The sequence below is a fragment of the Cyprinus carpio genome, unplaced genomic scaffold (genome assembly GCF_018340385.1).
Source record: "Cyprinus carpio isolate SPL01 unplaced genomic scaffold, ASM1834038v1 S000006795, whole genome shotgun sequence".
Taxonomy (NCBI): Eukaryota; Metazoa; Chordata; class Actinopteri; order Cypriniformes; family Cyprinidae; genus Cyprinus; species Cyprinus carpio.
Genome location: NW_024879381.1, coordinates 1,058,486 through 1,077,195, shown reverse-complemented (window position 1 = coordinate 1,077,195; position 18,710 = coordinate 1,058,486). Strand labels below are relative to the sequence as shown.

The following is an 18,710-nucleotide window of genomic DNA, read 5'->3' as shown; positions in this document are numbered from 1 at the left end:
AATAAGACTGAAGCTGTCAGTGAGACACAACTGTAACATTATTTATTTTATTGAAAGGGAAATTTAAGAGAAGATGGGAAATTAGAGAAGAGCATCAGCAGAAATTCTCGTGATATCATTAATAGTGATTTCACTTTAGCATCTTGACAACACTATTTACACACTACTTAAACAACACTACAACATTACTTTACACTTACTTAACACTTCAGCATTACTTCAAACTGATGTTTTCAGAGGGATCACTGAGAAATGAAACGTTTCACTTCATTTGTGTTTTTGTGATTTGGTTAGCAAAGCTTTGTGGTTAAAGAAGTCAAGTCTGCTTTATTGTCAATTCTACAATATGTAAAGTTCATACATACAGAGAACTGAAATGTGGTTCAGAGTTCAGTGGTGCATGGGGAGAAAGAGGAGAGGGTCGGGAGGGAGTTCAGCTTCCTGTCAGTGTGATGAATGAAGCTGTCCTTCAGTCTGCTGGTCCTGGTCTGGAGACTCTGCAGTCTCCTCCCTGATGGCAGCAGACTGAATGGATCCATTAAATCTCACAATTATATGCATGATCAAGACTCTGAAACTCAGGAACTGAAACTTTTTAACCCTGTAAAGCCTGCCATGTACAATAATAGTCAGAAAAAGATGTATAAAATCATTTTGCAGAATATGAGCTGAACGCAGGCAGCTTACGCTCTTCTGTGTCAGCCATGCTGCAGGGATGCACTGTTTTGTTTAAATCAAGGCGTTCAAGGCAAAAACTTCATAAATCTGTTATTTTCCATACACAAAAGTTTAAGGCAATTTTTCATAGCTAATGTGAAGTTAAAGAAAGCAAAGAAAAAAATCTATAAAAAGGCAAATAATGCAAAAATAGGAAATTAATCTAAGGAAATAAGGTTCAAATAATCAAAAATAGTCAAAAAAAAAGGCAAATAATAAAAAGGTTAAAAAATAAAAAATAGAATAAACAATATAGGCAAAAAATGACAATACATACAATCAATTGAAATCAATCAAATCCATCCATTGACAATCTAGTGATATTCTACAAACACACCAACAAAACACAATAATTACATGATAGAAATAATACTGTACAAACAGCCCAGCTGAACAAGCTTCATATTTCAACTGAAAGAGACACAGATGAAGAAAACAGAATAAAAGGTTTCTGTATGTTTATATAAATGCAATCAAAAATGGATCTAAATCACATAACTGCTAGACTCTTGAGTTTATGAAATTTGCTTTGAGAAATAACTGAACTAGACTACACTGAAGAGTTTAGAGTGAACATCTCTACATTGAAGCATGATTTTAACACTTTTTGATGCATTAAGCATTAATTTTTAACATTTTAGCACGTCTGAATGAATAAAATATTTTGGATGTGTATACCTTTGGACGTATGCTATGTAAACTTAACAGACTTGTGTAAGTAAATAAATTATTAATTAATGAGATTACTTTGACAATGTCCACCACTTTTTTTTAACTCGTTTTTAATAAACACTGCACATCATATTAGATCATTTTAAGATCATGTAAGGTATTACATCATATTAAAGCTATACTAATGCAACAAATCTTTCTTTCAGATTATTTCAGTTTAGCTGTTTATTTCAGCAGAGGAGCTTGGACAATATAATGATGTGAATGTGTTATTCTGATCCGTTGCTAAAACATATCTCTATCTGTTCAGCTTCAATTATTTTCATTAGTGGTGTAATTGATTTGCATTTTAAATTATTTTCATTATTTTTAGTATTATTACTTTGGCTGCTCTACTGTAAGAACCATAGTGTAGCCTATTGGTAAAGGGGTAAAGCTGTTGTTGTTTTTGTAGGTAAAGTCTTATTTTGGACACTAGATGGCGCCACTAGAGTTTTAATTACATTTTAATTCATCTGAATTTTCAGAGCTTTTTTTTCTGAATCTGAGCAAACCAGTCTGTCTCCGATCAGACCACAAACGTAAATACCTAAATTTTGACAAAACTTTTCACACCGTTTATCATGGGGTTTTTGCTTGTCTTAATTGTTACAACTTGCTGGCAGTGAGGTAGATTGTAACAAAGTCACTCCATGTATTTGACATCAGTTTATAAGTGCTGTGATATTCTTACAAATGTGGGTGCTTTGTATAATAGTTCAGTGAGTTACAGATGCTGAAACAAAAACAGCATAACAGGACTCCAACTTTTGAGTTAAATTTGGAGTGAGAATTCCCATTTATATTTTTGTATTTAATTTTTTTTTTGTTTTGTTTTGTTTCTTCACTAGAAGTATAATGTAGGCCTATGCAAAACACCAGTCAGATCATTTGTCATTTAGGGTTATACCTCAAAGAATGTATCTTTTTATCAACAGGTACTTCAAGATCTGATTGGTAATATTAGCAAAAGTTTTGTTGATTGATAAAATTATGAGTGCTGATATCAGATGACTCTCTAACCATCAGGCCACAACTGCCCCCTTTTCACAAGCATAGGGCCAGTTGTGGCCTGATGGTTAGTGAGTTGGACTTGTAACCCAAAGGTCATGGGTTAAAGTATCAGTATGATTTTATTTTTGGTGTTTTATATTGCCTTTATTTCAATAGGACAGTAAGTTGACAGGAAGTGAAGTGGGAGAGAGATAGAAGGACAGGATCAGGAAAGGTCTGCAGGCCGGGCCTCAAACTCAGGAAGCTCAACATTAGCTACATGGTCTAACAACACTCTTCTGTGTCCTCGTTTTTAACCTAATTCACAGTTTATTAATGGTCTTGTGTAATTATTAATTACATGCTGTTATGGTCATTAAGACAGAATTTCAGTTGTGTTGAGCACACCCCTAACGTATTCCAATCTCAGCAAAAATTTGGTTTGTTTTCATTTCTCATGAAGGATGTTGACTGGGCGGGTGAGAGCAGAAGATTTAGAAAAGTCCAAAAATAAGGGCCACCCTAAAAGATAGATGGATGGATGGATGGATAGATAGATAGATAGATAGATAGATAGATAGATAGATAGATAGATAGATAGATAGATAGATAGATAGATAGATAGACAGATAGAAAACACCTGTTAACAAAGTTTGGTCTGACATCTGGATGTTCCTCATAGTTAACCTCATGATGATACAGTGTTTCTATCATAAAATTATGTAAAATAACTGTTGCAGTGTTGCAAAACTATAACCTTTTTACCATAACAAGAATGAGAGAAATGCAAGATTTACTATTACTTTTAAAATTGATTGCAACTGCATTTTAAAAAAATATATTTTGACACAAAATGCTATTTTTTTATGTTAATCTATTAGTCTGAATTTACACTGCTTAAATGAACATCTATTTTTTTTAAAAATATATATATATTTTTCTCCCATTCGAAAATGAATCCCACTATAATCCCCTATATCTGGCTGTTAGCAGCAAGAAAAACAAAACTTTTATTCAAATTCTTAACAGGTTATATTTAGCCTACAAAGTGTGCAAATAGCCATTCCTTTATAATCACTAAAAATGTGTTACTTCAGTTCATTGCGATCTCACAAAGTTATCGTGTTACAATGAGATAAGATTTACGAGCGTGCAGAACAAAATCTGGCATTTAACCGTGAGTAAAGTTTGACTTATTTGAGCAGAATGGCCAATCAGAGGTGTTCAAGAATCAACAGATATGTCTGAGATTGGCTACATTGCTCAATGCCAGAAAAACATGAAAAAAAACGTTTTGTAAATACAAACTTATTGTTCTCCAGAGTACAAATGGAGCATTTACAAAATCAGTTTGCCAATATCCTTTTTTTACATTTTCAACTTAGGGTGCTTCTGCCTGACAAAAATAGACATGTGGCGTGAGAGTGTGAGAAATTAGTCAAATGTCTGAATCTCACACTGAATGCAGGAGAGTTGGCAGACCTGCTTCACTTTTTGCAACATACACCAGTGAAATACTGATGAGTTTACCACAATGTTGTGTAGAGAAGACGTCAAGTTGTGAGCAGTGTATGGGCAGGAATGGAAAAAAAAAACACCCTTCAACCACACAGCTACTGAGACGGGCCCATCTTTCACACCCTCAGACACACGCTCACAGACTGAAATCAACCACAAACGTCCAGCAGTAGATGCTAACGCTGAAGCTGTTTATCCACTCATCAATGCATAACAAAATTTAAAAACTAACATGTGGCAAAGTTCATGTCTGAAACATCACCGAAATTCAATGTGAACAAGACAAAATTTATTCTGAATCTGCCTTATAGGTTTCATTTTAAAATTCAAAGTTTGAAATCAAGTGGTGCTTGCGTGTCTTTAGACTATTGTCTAGAGTGAAAAAAGCAGTGGTGTCAAAAACTGACTTAAGTAAATATAACATCAGTGGCTCATGTTAACTGCCGTTGAAATATAAACACAATGTCCTATAAACATAACCCTTTATGTGTCTGTTATATGAAGCAGTTGGGTGCCATGAGTATTATGGGATATTTGTCATTGTTTCAATGTTCTTATTGGCCTTTATACATATTCTGATATTGTGTTGGTTGTGTGTGTGTTGAATGTGAAAGTCATTATCCAGACAAAACACAAGCCCACACACAGATCTGCATCTGATTGGCTGAAAGGATACAGAGAGATATAAATTATCTCACCCAATTTATATGCGTTTCTTTTGTAGAAACAGGGCTCAGCATAAGTTGATCTGTTCTTCACGAGTCTCTCAACCTGGTGTCAACAAAAGAAAAGTCGCGGTTATACTCACCCTGTTTTTTTTTTTAAGACTATGTTTTATTATTAAGACTGGTAATAGGATAAAGCCTCATTTGCCGGAGAGATGGTGCTTTTGGGCGCTGGAAACGTTTTCACACACACACTACACACACACACACAACACAACCCCCACACCACCCACACCCACACCACACACACACCACACCACACAAAAGTAAATGTTTACCATTACATTTAGATTGACCAATCTTTAAATCAAACCCAGAACAGAATGTTAGAGTAATCTGAATTCTTTGTATGGGTAAAATTAAGCATCATTGAAGCTCAACATGTTCACAAGTCATCGTTCCTAGAGATTTCAATATGGACCTGTAATCTGCATATGGTGTGTTTGACAATTTCAGTAGATTACACCTTTTTAACTACACATTATTATTATTAGTTTTTCATTAAATATAACTTGAGGGCATACTTAACTAAAGAAGCTAGGAATTATCAAAAATTGAAATTATAAAACATAGGACTCATCAACTGACTAAAATATTTAGAGTACATTTTCAAAGTATTATTTATTGGTTAAAATTTATTTATTTAATTAATTTAACACTTGACCCTTCTTGAATTAGTTTTGCTGTGTTTTCTGCAGAGAAGCGAAGCAGACGATCCCGCGTGCCGCTACAACTCAACAGAGATCCAGCAGCCGCAGCAGAAATCAACACTAGGTCGCGATATGGAGCCTTGGATTCCCTGAACGCTTGAGTCTATAAAATCAATCAGTACAACTGTAATAAAATCCTAGCTGTATGTAATTGTCTAGAGCTACAATTGTAATTTATAAATACTACAATTTAATTAAAAAATGTATTTATTTACTTTATTAAAGTTCTATTTTGAGCCCTTATAGTAGTTTTTTTGTTTGTTTGTTTTTTTGAAGGAGGGGGCACAACAATACTATTCTGCTTAGGGCACCCATTTAACCAGCAGCGGCCCCTAAGTCCAAGATCTTACCAGCAATGGCCAGTTTACTAAATAAATACTGCACTCATTAGAGTTGGTTATTACATTGAGTTGGTCCAAATGGATTTAGCAATATGCATGTGGTTCGCACTATAGTGTTGAGGATCCATTTCAGTTACAAACCTGTGTATTTCTGTGAGAGCACCAACCAAATCGAACATTTACTTTTTTTTTTTTTTTTTGTATACAAGCAATTTTTAATGTGATTTATCATTTGGAGGGGAGACACTAATTTATTATTAATTGTGTAATTTTTATATTTTTATATTTTATATTACTTTTCCCCCCTTACTCTTGCAATGCTTGCTCTTGTTGTCTGATCGTAATGATTGTGGAGGAGTTTCAGGAATGTTTGTATTAAAGAGGAGAATATCGTAGTTTCAAGGCTTTAATGTGATGGGACATTGATGTGAAGCAATCGGGTATAACGATTATTTAGTGAGCATTGAAACATAAAAACGTATAATCTGTTAACTAATTTTTTATCATCACTTTGCCTCCTGCTTCTTCTCTTCTGTGGCTTTCAACTTTTTTTCCCTCTCAGCTCAGTCAAATTCTTAGCTGACAGAAGAATGTTAATATCTGGATACAAGACAGAAATACTGGTTTCTAGGTACCAGACATGACTTGCTGTTATTGGGTTTTGGATACCAGACAAAAGGCGGTATATCTGCAGGATCCGAGTTTTGTTATGAAATTTCTGATATGGATCTCACAGTGTGAATGAGTCAGCCAGCTCAAGAGTCACTTAAGACTCACCTTCACATAACACTAACACTCTATTTAGAGGCTCTTTGAGCTCTGTGTTAAAGTGCACCCTGGTCAAAGGGATGCTATTCTTATGAGAAGTAAGTCTTATTTTGAACACTACATGGCACTACATGTACTCTTGTGTAATGAGATGCCGAATTTAACATGATCAGTCATCTTACCGCCGTAGCTCTTGTAATTACACCAACTGCAACTGGCTAAAGTTGTTGAAAATTGACCAAAAAAAGTTGAGCGCTTAAAGGGTCACACACACAATGCTAACTAAATGGGCAATATGAATCACAAATGCAGATAATTGTGTTTTGTTATCACAAAGCAATTTTTTTTTCAAGATTTTAGGGCACCATTTCATTAGTCCATCTCTGAATATCAACAATAGTTCAAAACATGTTTTTCCTCATATCATGTTTATTTTGGTTTTGTAGCCAACATACAGATATATGTGCTGATTCTCACTAATCCTAAAACTCAAACCATTGACTTAGAATCTGAAGTTATGGGGCGAGATTCCGTGGTGAAGAACGAGGACACAGCTGGATCTGATACCAGAAGAGGTTTAAATCACCTTCTCTTATAGTGACAGGAGCAACACACCACATGAACATCCTCTTCACATTTCTATACAAAACACAAAAACACATAAGATAAGCTACCATGAAAGCCCAGCTTGAGAGACTGGGCTGTCAGTGTTTTTACTTCAGGGTCCATAGTTTACATTAGGTATCCAGTATAATGTTCACAGTGGCAAAATTTTAATTATTCAAAAGGAAAAAATCACATATTGATAAGAATAATGAAATTGACAATTCTGTAAAAGCATACATAACAACAGCGTTGACAGTTGTGTACAAAACACAGACCTGTGACCCATTTCTTTAGTTTCTCACATTGCATTTGACTTCCTGACTTCAGTTTCACCCAAGCGATTTCACAAGAGTCCAGAGCCTGTTTTGTGCAAGCTTTGGTCAGTGTTATGACAGGTGATTAGACTCGTGACATTTGTCAAGTATGGTAACCCATTCTCGAAACTGGTGCTCTCATTAACCATCCAAGTGACACACACACCACAGCAGTGAGAAGTGAACACCACCCGGAGCAGTGGGCAGCTCTATATCCATCAGTGCCTTGTCAAGAGCCTTCAGCACTGGGTATTAAGGGTGGTACGGAGAGCGCTGTTCATTCAGTCCCCACCAACCTACAACTCCTGCTAGCACCGAGACTCGAACTGCGACTTCGGAGTTACAAGGCCAAATCTTTACCATTAGGACAAGCTGCCACGTTGTGGGAGGAGTAAGTTGAGTAAGAGTAAGTTGAAGTTAGAGGTTATTAAAGTTTTTTGAGTGAAAAGAAAGGTTTTACGAGGGTTTAATGTCTGTTATGTTGAAGATTTAGAAGGTTCTCTGTTAATTTGAGTTTTTGTGTGGCTGTCCATGAACGAGTGATCTAGTACAGTATTTGCTCACCATTTCATCGAAAAGCCTCCGACTTTGATTTTGCTGCAAGAAAACACAAACACAGTCAGAATCTGAACTGTAATAGCATTTTTCTTCAAATTCCCGATGAAAATTAACTGGCAGATCAGTCCCTCCGTGCTGAGCAGAAATTTTTTTAAATGTGTATGATCTCAGGTCATAATAATTAATCAATAGATAATTACTTAAAAAAAAGCCAAGTAAACTTGTATTGGTAGACAAAATGGTTTGTGACTGACCATTTAATTGTGTGTTCGACAAGATGCATTAAAGTGTGAATGGACGTGGCAGAGGAACTGTTGCAAATTCCGTTTTGTTGTTTATCCCTCAGAAGTATTGCACAGTGTGTGAAGAAGTGTCATAAATGGAATGGAGATGGAAAAAACGCACATACTTTTCTGTGTTTAATCTCACATTGCATTCATTGCAAAATTATCTTTTTTTAGGTCTGAATCAATTGAAAAGAGCCCTGCAAAATGGATTTACTGTACATTAAAGATTTACACTAAGGTGCAAACAGTAATGCAATAAAATGTAAACTTGTTAAAACAGGCTTAAACTGCTAAAACGTCCTTATGCCTGCATCTCTCTGAACATCTACTATTGAAAACATCTAAACTGATGCTATCTTACTCATCACTGACTGTAATGCATGACTGTCAGCTTTCGGCCAGGAGATGTCATCAGGTGGCGTCCAACTTTCACACGGGGTGTTTTGACCCTGAACCACAACAACCCTCCCAGTTGGCGGGTCGGCAGTGGTGGCCAGTCACTGCCCTCCTCCTCCTGGCCCCCAGCTCAACTCCTCCCTCCTACTCCAGAGCCAATACAAGACGCTCTTTCTGCTGCCTCACCCAACCTACGGGACAGCTGCCTTCCTCTCCCTTCCTGCTATCCCAAAGCAGTGATGTCTTCCACACAGGACTGTGCCGGGGGAACCCCTACACCCGACATCACAGGGAATAGCCAGGTTCTGCCCCCCTTTGGCCCTGCACTGCTCAACGAGGTCCTGATACTTTTGTGCTTTCCGCTCATGGGCCTCCTCACACCCGTCTTCCCACTTGGGACCGTCAGTTCAAATCAAGATTATCTTCCTTGCCTCCTCAGACCATAAGACCATGTCTGGCCTCAGCAGTGTTTTGCACAACCTGGGGGAAGACTAGTTTCTTTCCCAGGTCCACCCCCATCTCCCAGGATTGTGCTGCTTGCAAGTTGAGGCTATTTTTGATCTTCTTTGGGGGCTGCTGGGTTTCTTCCTTTCTCTGATGGACTGAATGCATGTCCTCGGCCTTGTACTGGTCTGGCGCTTTTTTCTGCCTCTCTCCCGCTCCAAGATGTCAGCCAGTGCAAAGAGAACCTTGTCATGGCGCCACCTGTATCTTCCTTGGCTAAGGGCTGTTTTTGCATCCTGCCAGTATGTGCGCCATTGGTCCCCCCCCCCTCCGCATGCATAGCCTACACAATGGGTCCTCCCTCATACCCCATCTGTGGAGGTTTGTTGGTGATAGAAGGGTGTTGTACACTGAACGGAGCAGGAAGGAGATACGAAAGGGCTCCAGTCTCCAGATCTCAGGCCACGTGATCTTCCGCTTCGGCAGGTCCCACTTCGTCCAGGCACCTTGTACTCCAAGTTCGACGGCCATAGCCCTTCGCCTTTCTTCCTCCAGGTGTCGGACCTCGGCTTGAATCATGTCCCTACTCTGCCTTGGGTCTGCTTTTCCCCACTGCTGGAAGTGGGTGGATCCGAATCCTTGCCTCCCTACACATGGGTTCCCATTGATGATGTCCTTCAGCTTCAATGCACTTTCGGCTTGTGCCACTGATGTGTCAGCCACCCACTTGTGTCCTGATCTCCGTAGTGACACCTGCCCTTCTGACTTTTTCATCAGTGGAGTCTTTGGTACATCATCACAAGCCGGCACTTTTGCAACCTTGAACTCCTCCACCACTGATGATAAGGGGCAGCTGTAACCTGACCAGACCTGGTGTATAGCCCCCCTGCTACTGACGTGAAGCTTGGTGGGATTCCGAGCCACTTGCGAAAGGTATTTGTTCACTCGCCCTCTCGACTCCTTCCACTGCTGTCATAGGTACTTCGTAGATTGTCAATAGCCACATAAGCCGTGGTAGCAGCCGTGCTGGAAGAGCCAGCCTTGAACTTTCCTGGCAATCCTGACCCCTCAATCTTACTCACCATGCATCTGCCTGTTTTTCTCTGTCCTGGAAACATGGCGTCTGTCGGTCAGGGATGCGTCGTACCATTTCCCTAGGCACTTAATTGGGTTTTCCTCCAATTGATGGTATCGTCTCCCCCTGTACTCGCAGCTGGAACTTGCTGGTCACTTTTTCCCATTTCTAATCACCATACTTCTTGATTTCCTCGGTTTGAATTTCATCCGAGCCCATGTTGCTCCATCTTCAAGGGCCTTCAAGATCCAAGATCCAAGATCTGATGAACTCACACACACAAAACTTTAGTCACCTGCTTAAATCAGACTGCAATAAATCTTCTTGAAGCACAGTTATGAATGTTTTTTTTACCTTTTTTTTTCTGTGTTGTTGGTTTACACAACACTGAATCAGTTCTGTCTTCATTCCAGGTGTCAGCTGCATTAGCATTGATCATAAATGAGTTAAAACTGCAAATCTTGTAAACATGTATATTAATCTGTATATCTTATACAAATCAAGTTAATATTTGTAGTTAATAATTACATTTCTGGCCTGTTTTTCTACATTTCCTGCAGATGCAGCACATCACGACTGCAGCTACAATCAACAGAGATCCAGCAGCAATCAAAATTCTGTCAGACTTATGTCAAACAGCGCAAGTTTATTTCTGAGTCCGTTCTGTCCAGTCTGATGTCAGACAAGACTGAGAACTCAGCGCAAGTTTATTTTTGAGTCCAGCTCAGTAAATAATCATTAACATCACTGCTGACATACCGGGACAGAGTTGAGTGATGTCCAGATGTGTGGTCTGGCTGCTGATGGGATTGTTGATCACACAGCTGTAGCTGTTATTATCCTGATATTCCACCTCCAGAGGTAGAGAGAGACTGATGCTGAGATCAGACACACTGATGCTGGACAATAAACTGTTTCCTTTGTACCAGGAGAGAGTCACGCGACTCACATTCAACACTGAACACAACAATGAACAATTCTGCTGTGATGATGATGATGATGATGATGATGAACATTGGGAAGAATCTCTGGTAATGTTAGGAGTAGGCAGGCGAGCTGAAAAACATAAGAGTATAAACAGAAACATGGACAAATGCATGTAGCAACATAAGCAACAATCTTGGTGTAGTGTTTTAAGTGTTTCTGTCATTTCAAACTATAAAATGATTAAACATTGCAATATTTATATAAAGACAATATCAGTGAATAGGGCCGGTATGTACACTTTAAAATACTCACGGTTTCATTAGTACAGCTATAGCTATAAGCAATATGCATATTGTACATGGTTTTTAGTGTGGGTGAGAAAAAAAAATAAATAAAAGGAAAAAAAAAACACTTTCATATCCAGTCTTAAACCTGCATCACTATCACAACGTAATGTTGTAAACCCTACAACAACGAAGTGACTGTTTAATGATTTAAAAATATTTTAAAATTAGAAATAATTACATGCTTTTATAAATTTAAGTCCTCTAAAAAATTGGTCTTGGTTCATGTCAAATGTAAGTGCCTCACCGTAACCTCCAAATGAGGTACAAGTCAATTTATTTATTTATTTTAGTAATCAACTTTTGTTCTGTGGATGAGCTTAATTATGAAGTGAATCTGGAATATATCTTAATAAACAAGATATTAAAAATGAGCAAATGATACTCACCATAGACAGAAACACGGAATGTTTTTGAGGACAGTTTGTGCTGCAATGATTTCTAGTTTATAATCTCCAGTGTGTTGAGTTGTGATGTCTGTGATGGTCAGAGATCCAGTCTGTCTGTCCAGCTTCAGTCTGTCTCTGAATCTCCCGTCAGGAACATCATATGTGGAGAAGACTCCAGAGGCTATATTTATTTGAGCTATCAGAGACTTTTCAGCTCCAAAATTCCACATTATTTCATCTTCTTCATGTATATCAGTAACATCAGTGTGTAGAGTAACAGAATCTCCCTCCATCACTGACTGTGTTTCATTTGTCTCAGAACCAAACACACCTGCAGAAACAAACAAGAGATCTGTTAACTTTAAGTTTACAAATGTAAACTTTATATCTGCTTTATATCTCTGAAACAAAAGGAAGCTGTAAAGAATGATTTTTATAACTTACCAATCAAACGCCACCAGCACAGACAGAACAAAACAAATGCATGAAACATTTTCTTTAACAGTTCAGTGTTGAATCTAATAAAACTATCTGCTGCTAAACCCTCAAACTTTCATCTGGCGTTTGAATCCTCCTCCGACAGAGTCTGACCTTCCCAGTGCACACACACACACACACACACACACACACACACAACAGACACCACACACAGACACACACAGTGTAAGTTAATCAATCAATGTATAGTTACATATAATATAGGCCAAAAACATTTAAGTTTACTTTAATTGTTAATGGTGGGAAACGTTTTATCAAAAATAAATCTTTATACAAATTTAAAACATTTTTATCATTTAACATTAATGGTTTGAACTTTTTTTAAATATGTAGCGCTGGAAGAGTAGATATTTTGGGCATATGATTAAAAGTCAAACTGAATTTAATGAATAAATAAATAGTTTAAAATGGTTTTATGATCATTCAACTGTTGCAAATAGTATCATCAGTCTGAAGTGTGACACTAGCAGCTCATTTTCTGAGTCAAACTGAAACCTGCTGTGGTTGGTTTTCTTTAGAAACATGGTTTGATCTGTTGGGTGGACATGCATCTTTTGCATACGAGTGGCCATTTGGTTGATGTATATTTAGTTTGTAGATGAAGCGGCTTCTTCCTGTCCGGCTACTGCAATGAACCTCACAACTGATGCCCTCATAGAACCGTTTTTCAGTGAGATAAAACCAATAATGTAAAAACGGTCAAATGAGAGTCACAGGTGAGATTTTAAACTAGATTGTAACAAATGCACGCACTGCTTTTTAGCTTTTCAGTGAGACTTTAAAAATGTCCATTAGAAACAAGAATGTCTATAAAAATTATCTGTGGTTAGGTTTACGCGTACTTCAAAGCAACATTGCCTGAGGAAGTCGTGGCCTAGTGGTTAGAGAGTTTGACTCTCGGACTGAGGTGCCCTTGAGCAAGGCACTGAACCCCCAACTGCTCCCCGGGCACCGCAGCATAAATGGCTGCCCACTGCTCCGGGTGTGTTTTCATAGATCTGTCATGATAGCAACAGTTACTCACAATCACTTTGTCTTTAGTGTTTTTGCCTTCAAAATAAAAGTATGAGAATGTTTTTGCAGCAATGTTTTATTTTAAGATGAATTGAGAGCTCTTTGTTTTAAAGGGGTCATATGATGTGATTTAAATTATTCCTTTCTCTTTGGAGTGTTACAAGCTCTTGGTGCATGAAGAAGATCTGTGAAGTTGCAAAGACTAAAGTCTCAAATCCAAAGAGATATTCTTTATAAAAGTTAAGACTCGTACACGCCCCCCTAAAATGGCTCGTTATAACACACCCCCACATCTCTACGTCACTGTGTGGGAAGATTTGCATAACGCCGCCCAGATGTTCATGCATAAGGCTAAGGTACCTTTTATTCTCGTTGTAGTATTGTTGTTGCTGCCCGCCATGTTGGTATAGACGCTGTGTGTTTCACTGTGAAAAGTGAAACTACTTCGTTTGGTCTTCCAAAAGAGGACGATATCCGCTTCGTCATGCCTGGAGCTGAACCTGCCGGCCGTCCCTCACTCTAGCCGCCGGCCGTTCACTGATTATTCAAACGTGAGTTTTGAGCAGTGTAGAGTAGCTCTTGTTGTATGTCATTTCTCCGATCACAAATGCAGACATGGTTTTATGTTTATGCGGCACGATGCAACGCAATGAGTAAAAAGATAGTATAAGTCATTATAAATCAGTAATTATGTCCCCACTGGATGCAACAAATGCCTCGTTTGTTTTATTGGTTTTGTCTCATCGCGCCGGTGTTCTGATGATTTATGCTACCCTGTCAAATGTTGCTACCTCCCATTAAAACAGATGGTAGCATAATTCGGAAGCAAAATCCTTTATTAACATGTACACCTACCCCAACCCTACACTACCTTACAGTAGGATAAATACAGGGTTGGGAGCATAATCTGATAGGTAGAATTATTTGTTAGAACACCGGGTCACGGCATCACAGTATGTTGAGGGGTGTAACATTTCCGTCACACGCTTGAGGCATTCGGCCAATCACAATGCACTGGGTAGCTGGCCAATCAGAGCACACCTCGCATTTCAGAGCGATGAGTTTTGTAAAAATCAATGTGTTTCAGAAGGCGGGGCATAGAGGAGAAACAATAATGTACAGTATGTGGAAAATAATGTGTTTTTATTTAAACTTAAACCACATGAACACATTTCATTACACCAAATACACAACATAATGTACCATTCATCAACATCACATTACACCAAAAAAAAATTCTCACATATCACTTGATGCTTAAATAAAAACAAGCAAACACACACAAAACTCACATTATAACGTCTGAAAATCACTTAGGCCTGAATTGTAAATTTGGCCAGAATTGCAGGTGCCTGTCTTAACATCCAAGAAAGTTTAGAGAAAATCTGAAAATAAGTTTAATGTTATTATAAATTATAAAGTTATAATAAATTTATAAAAACTTTTGACAAGCAGGCGTTCACCAGCGTGTGCTGTTTCGAGCGCTTTCGAAACAATGAATATTTTGCAAAGCAATTGTTTACTATTATTAACTAATACAGACATTATCCTAGTTAAAACAGCATTTAAACACAGCATTTATAACATGATTTTGTAGGGAATTTTAATCAGGCTCTAAAGAGAGTACCTATTAAGTAATTTGAGCCACTGGGGCGTCGTTTATGATGAAGTGTCCAAGATACAGAAAGGAAAGAAAGATACTGATTGATGGACTCAAGGAAATATAAAGTAAAACTTAATTTGATGAACATTTTGGGGAATAAATCAGGGGATAAAAACTTTCAATGTTTAATGCGTTATTTAAAGGACACAGGGTTATATTAGAATTTAGGAAGGATTATGGCAAAGATTATGAAGCTGCAGACTCGGAGCCGGAGCCTGCTGCATCTACAGTCCCGCACCCAGAGTCCCGCATTCTCAGTCCCCTTCATAAAAATACGTACGAATTGGTCGATTTGTCTAAACCCCTGTGTCGGTTAGGTTTAGGGGCGGGGTTAGGTGTAGGTCATTCGTACAAATTCATACGGGTTGCGAGCATAGGTTGCGAGGGGTCTGAGAATGCGGGACCCACACTCATAATCAGTAGATGGCGGTAATGCACCTAAAAGTTGTATGCCATCCGCCATTAAACGCCAAGAAGAAGAAGAAGAAAAAGAAGAAGAAAAAGAAGAAGATTTGGAGACAGGGGTAGCTGCCTAAGGCAAAGAGTATAGAAGCCAAGAGGCGAAACTCAATAGAACGCTCCATAGCAACAGTTGCCCCCATGACGTGACAGCGCGGCCGCCATTATGGACTGAAAACTGAAGCAAAAACGCCGAGAAATAATGGGAGTCAATGGCACTGAAAAACTTAACGTAACAAAAACTTAACATAACTTAATTTTTTCTGGCCGTCATAACTCTAAATATGAAAACAATTTAAAATACATTAATGAGGATGACCGACGTTAAATGACAAAAATATACGTCTATGTGTCGGTTATGCATGGCCTAATTGCCCTTAGGAAAATAGTATTTTTTGGGACAAATATTACTATAGAAGTACTATAAGACTACTATAGAAATACTATAGCGGCTCTAGGATATTATAGAGGTATTACAGAACATAACATACTTCTGTGGATGTTCTGTAATACCTCTATAATATTTTTAAGCTGCTATAGTATTTCTATAGTAGTCTTATCGTACTTCTGTAGTATGTCCCAAATTACTATAGGCCTAGTATTCCTATAAGATTACTATAATATTTTTGTCCCAAAATACTATAAGATTCCTATAGTACTTTTTCGTAAGGGTATGTCCCCCACCGAATCGGCTTCATTAGCCTACCACTAACGGTTTGCAAAGATACAATTATAAAATTACTGCAAACCTTTATTCTATCAATATTTATGTTTCCTATTATGCATTTTCCTTGTTATAATGAATAACAGAAATTCATGAAATAATATATATAGGCAGACACACAGTAATAAGATTTATTCAAATGTTGATTTTGACAGTAGTGAACATCACCATATATATGATTTGGAAAAATAAATAAATAAATAAAATAAATAAAATTATAAATGAGCATTTCTAAAGACAGTTCACTTTTACATAGAATTTTCACAAAAAAGATTAACAACTTGTTTTTTTCAACATCTTCAGTGAAAGTGCACACAGTGAACGTTTCAATGGCAAGAACAAAAACAATCTGTGAATGTCCTAATTACAGACGGAAAGGTACAAAAAAAAGAGATGTGCAATCTAGCAAGTGCACACATGTACTATAAACAGTACTAAAATGGAAGTGGTGCCATAAGATCTCAGTAATTAATCAGACACCACCATCTATTGTGTGTGCATTTGTGTATGAGAAGTTTTGTTTTGTATTTTCTTTTTTTTTCTTTTTGTGAGAGAAGAGGCACTGACATAGAATGGAAGCATTAGTCAAAAAGGTGTATAATCTAGCAAATGCACACATGAACAAAAAAGAACTCTGACCATCTTCGGAAACTAGTGTACTACTAGCCAGCTACTAGCCAGTTCAAGTTTTGTATAGATTTCTAAAAACGAACATCAAAACCTCTACACTGGTAGAGATTTGAACAAACAAACAATAAATATCAGTTCAAGTTTTGTATAGATTTCTAAAAATGAACAATAACTGATTGAAAGAACTGATCATATGATGATTTCCAGCAGCTTTCAGTCCATAATGGCGGCCGCGCCTCCGCAGAGCCATCTACAGACTGTTACCAATAAAACAACAGAGTTTCGCCTCTTGGGCTTCTATACTCGTTGCCTATGGTAGCTTGAGAGCAAATCCCCTCATATTGCCCTGCTTTATGAAAGAATAACAACATATTTGAAGCAACAGGGGGCAAACGGACACCATCACAAGAGGTTAGGTTAGAGACACAAATTTACAAGACATATCAAAGATAAAAAAAAAATACAAAAAAAAAAATAAAATAAAAAAAATGTAAAGGAAAGAAAGGATCATTTAAAGATAGCTTACAATAGACTCAATAATGTTACAAGTTTTTGAAGCCTTTGAGTTCAACGGATTTGACATATTCTTAAAGAAAGTAAAAAGGGACTTTATATCAGATGAAAACATTCTAAAGTTAGGTTTGCAATGGATGGCTCTGGCTTTATGTAGGTGAAATTTACCCAGAAGACAAAGCAATAAAACAATATGCTCCAGATTAATGTCCTTGGAATGAAAATCTGACACAAAAATAATAGATTCTGTTAATTCTATCATTTTGTTACAGCAAAAACAAATTAATATGGTAACATCTGACCAAAAGGATTTGCAGAATGGGCAAGCTGCCTATGGTAGCTGCAGCCTTGAGCAATGGGAGTGCTGAAAGGTTTCTCATTGGTCAAAGGAGTTTTACTGTGTTGGCCAATCAGCGGTAAATATACATGTACATAATTTCCTTTAGACAAGAGAAGGTGGCGGCGATAAGACGTGAGGTAATTATTCATCATAAGTTTATCTATACTTTATATACCACAAATATCTATATTAAGATAGCTTGTTACAATACGATAATAATTTTTCCTTTGCGTTATATCTTGCAGCTTTAGTAACTGGTTTATTGTTGTTGACAGACATACTGTATGTACAGTGAGACAAAACGATGACCGCATCTGCATCGAAGCTCTCAGAGCTGATAGTTTGTATCGGCATCCTTTTTGTGCAATACAGTTCAGAATACATCCTGTAAGTATAATAATTATTACCACCTCTGCTATTACAACTGAACTAAGATCAATTCACAATCTATGAAGACGAAAAACTAATTTAGAGTTTGTTTCTACCTTTCTGCTAGGTATCCAACTAATGCAGAGTATATTCAAGTTGCCAACACACTGTTTGTGAAGTACACTTTTCAGAGAAATATAAAAGGAAATGACTGTGTAAGTTACATTGTTTTTAATTCATTGATTTATCTCTATCAACATAATCACACACAATATTGTAAAAAAAACATAACACAACCAAAAACCGCAGGAAAATGACAATCAGTCAAATTTGTGTTTTAAGCACACCTGACACATCCCTAAACCGGAAATTTAAATCAGAACGTGCACCACTTGCAGGTTATTGTAGCATATGTAAGCACACTGCCATATGCATCATTTATTTTTGCACTGTTAATCAATTTTACATTTTCACTTAGTGCAGGTCAGTGTAAGGAAGATACTGTACTACAGATATTTAATTCTTTTTTTGTATCTAATCCACTTTTTCACTGCCTGATCATCATCTTAATGTTTATGCAGTTCAATGTTTTTATTATTTTTTATATCTAAAGCACCTTGTTCAATAAGTATTTAGATGTTTCGCATATCTGTCTTAGTTGTCATTATCTGTCACGG

General features: G+C 37.3%; 1 protein-coding gene across 1 annotated transcript in view; it reads left to right on the top strand.

Annotated features, from left to right (window-relative positions):
- Positions 1-18,710, top strand: part of LOC109069099 — a 171,015-nt gene that overhangs the window by 112,419 nt on the left and 39,886 nt on the right. The window lies entirely within an intron of this gene.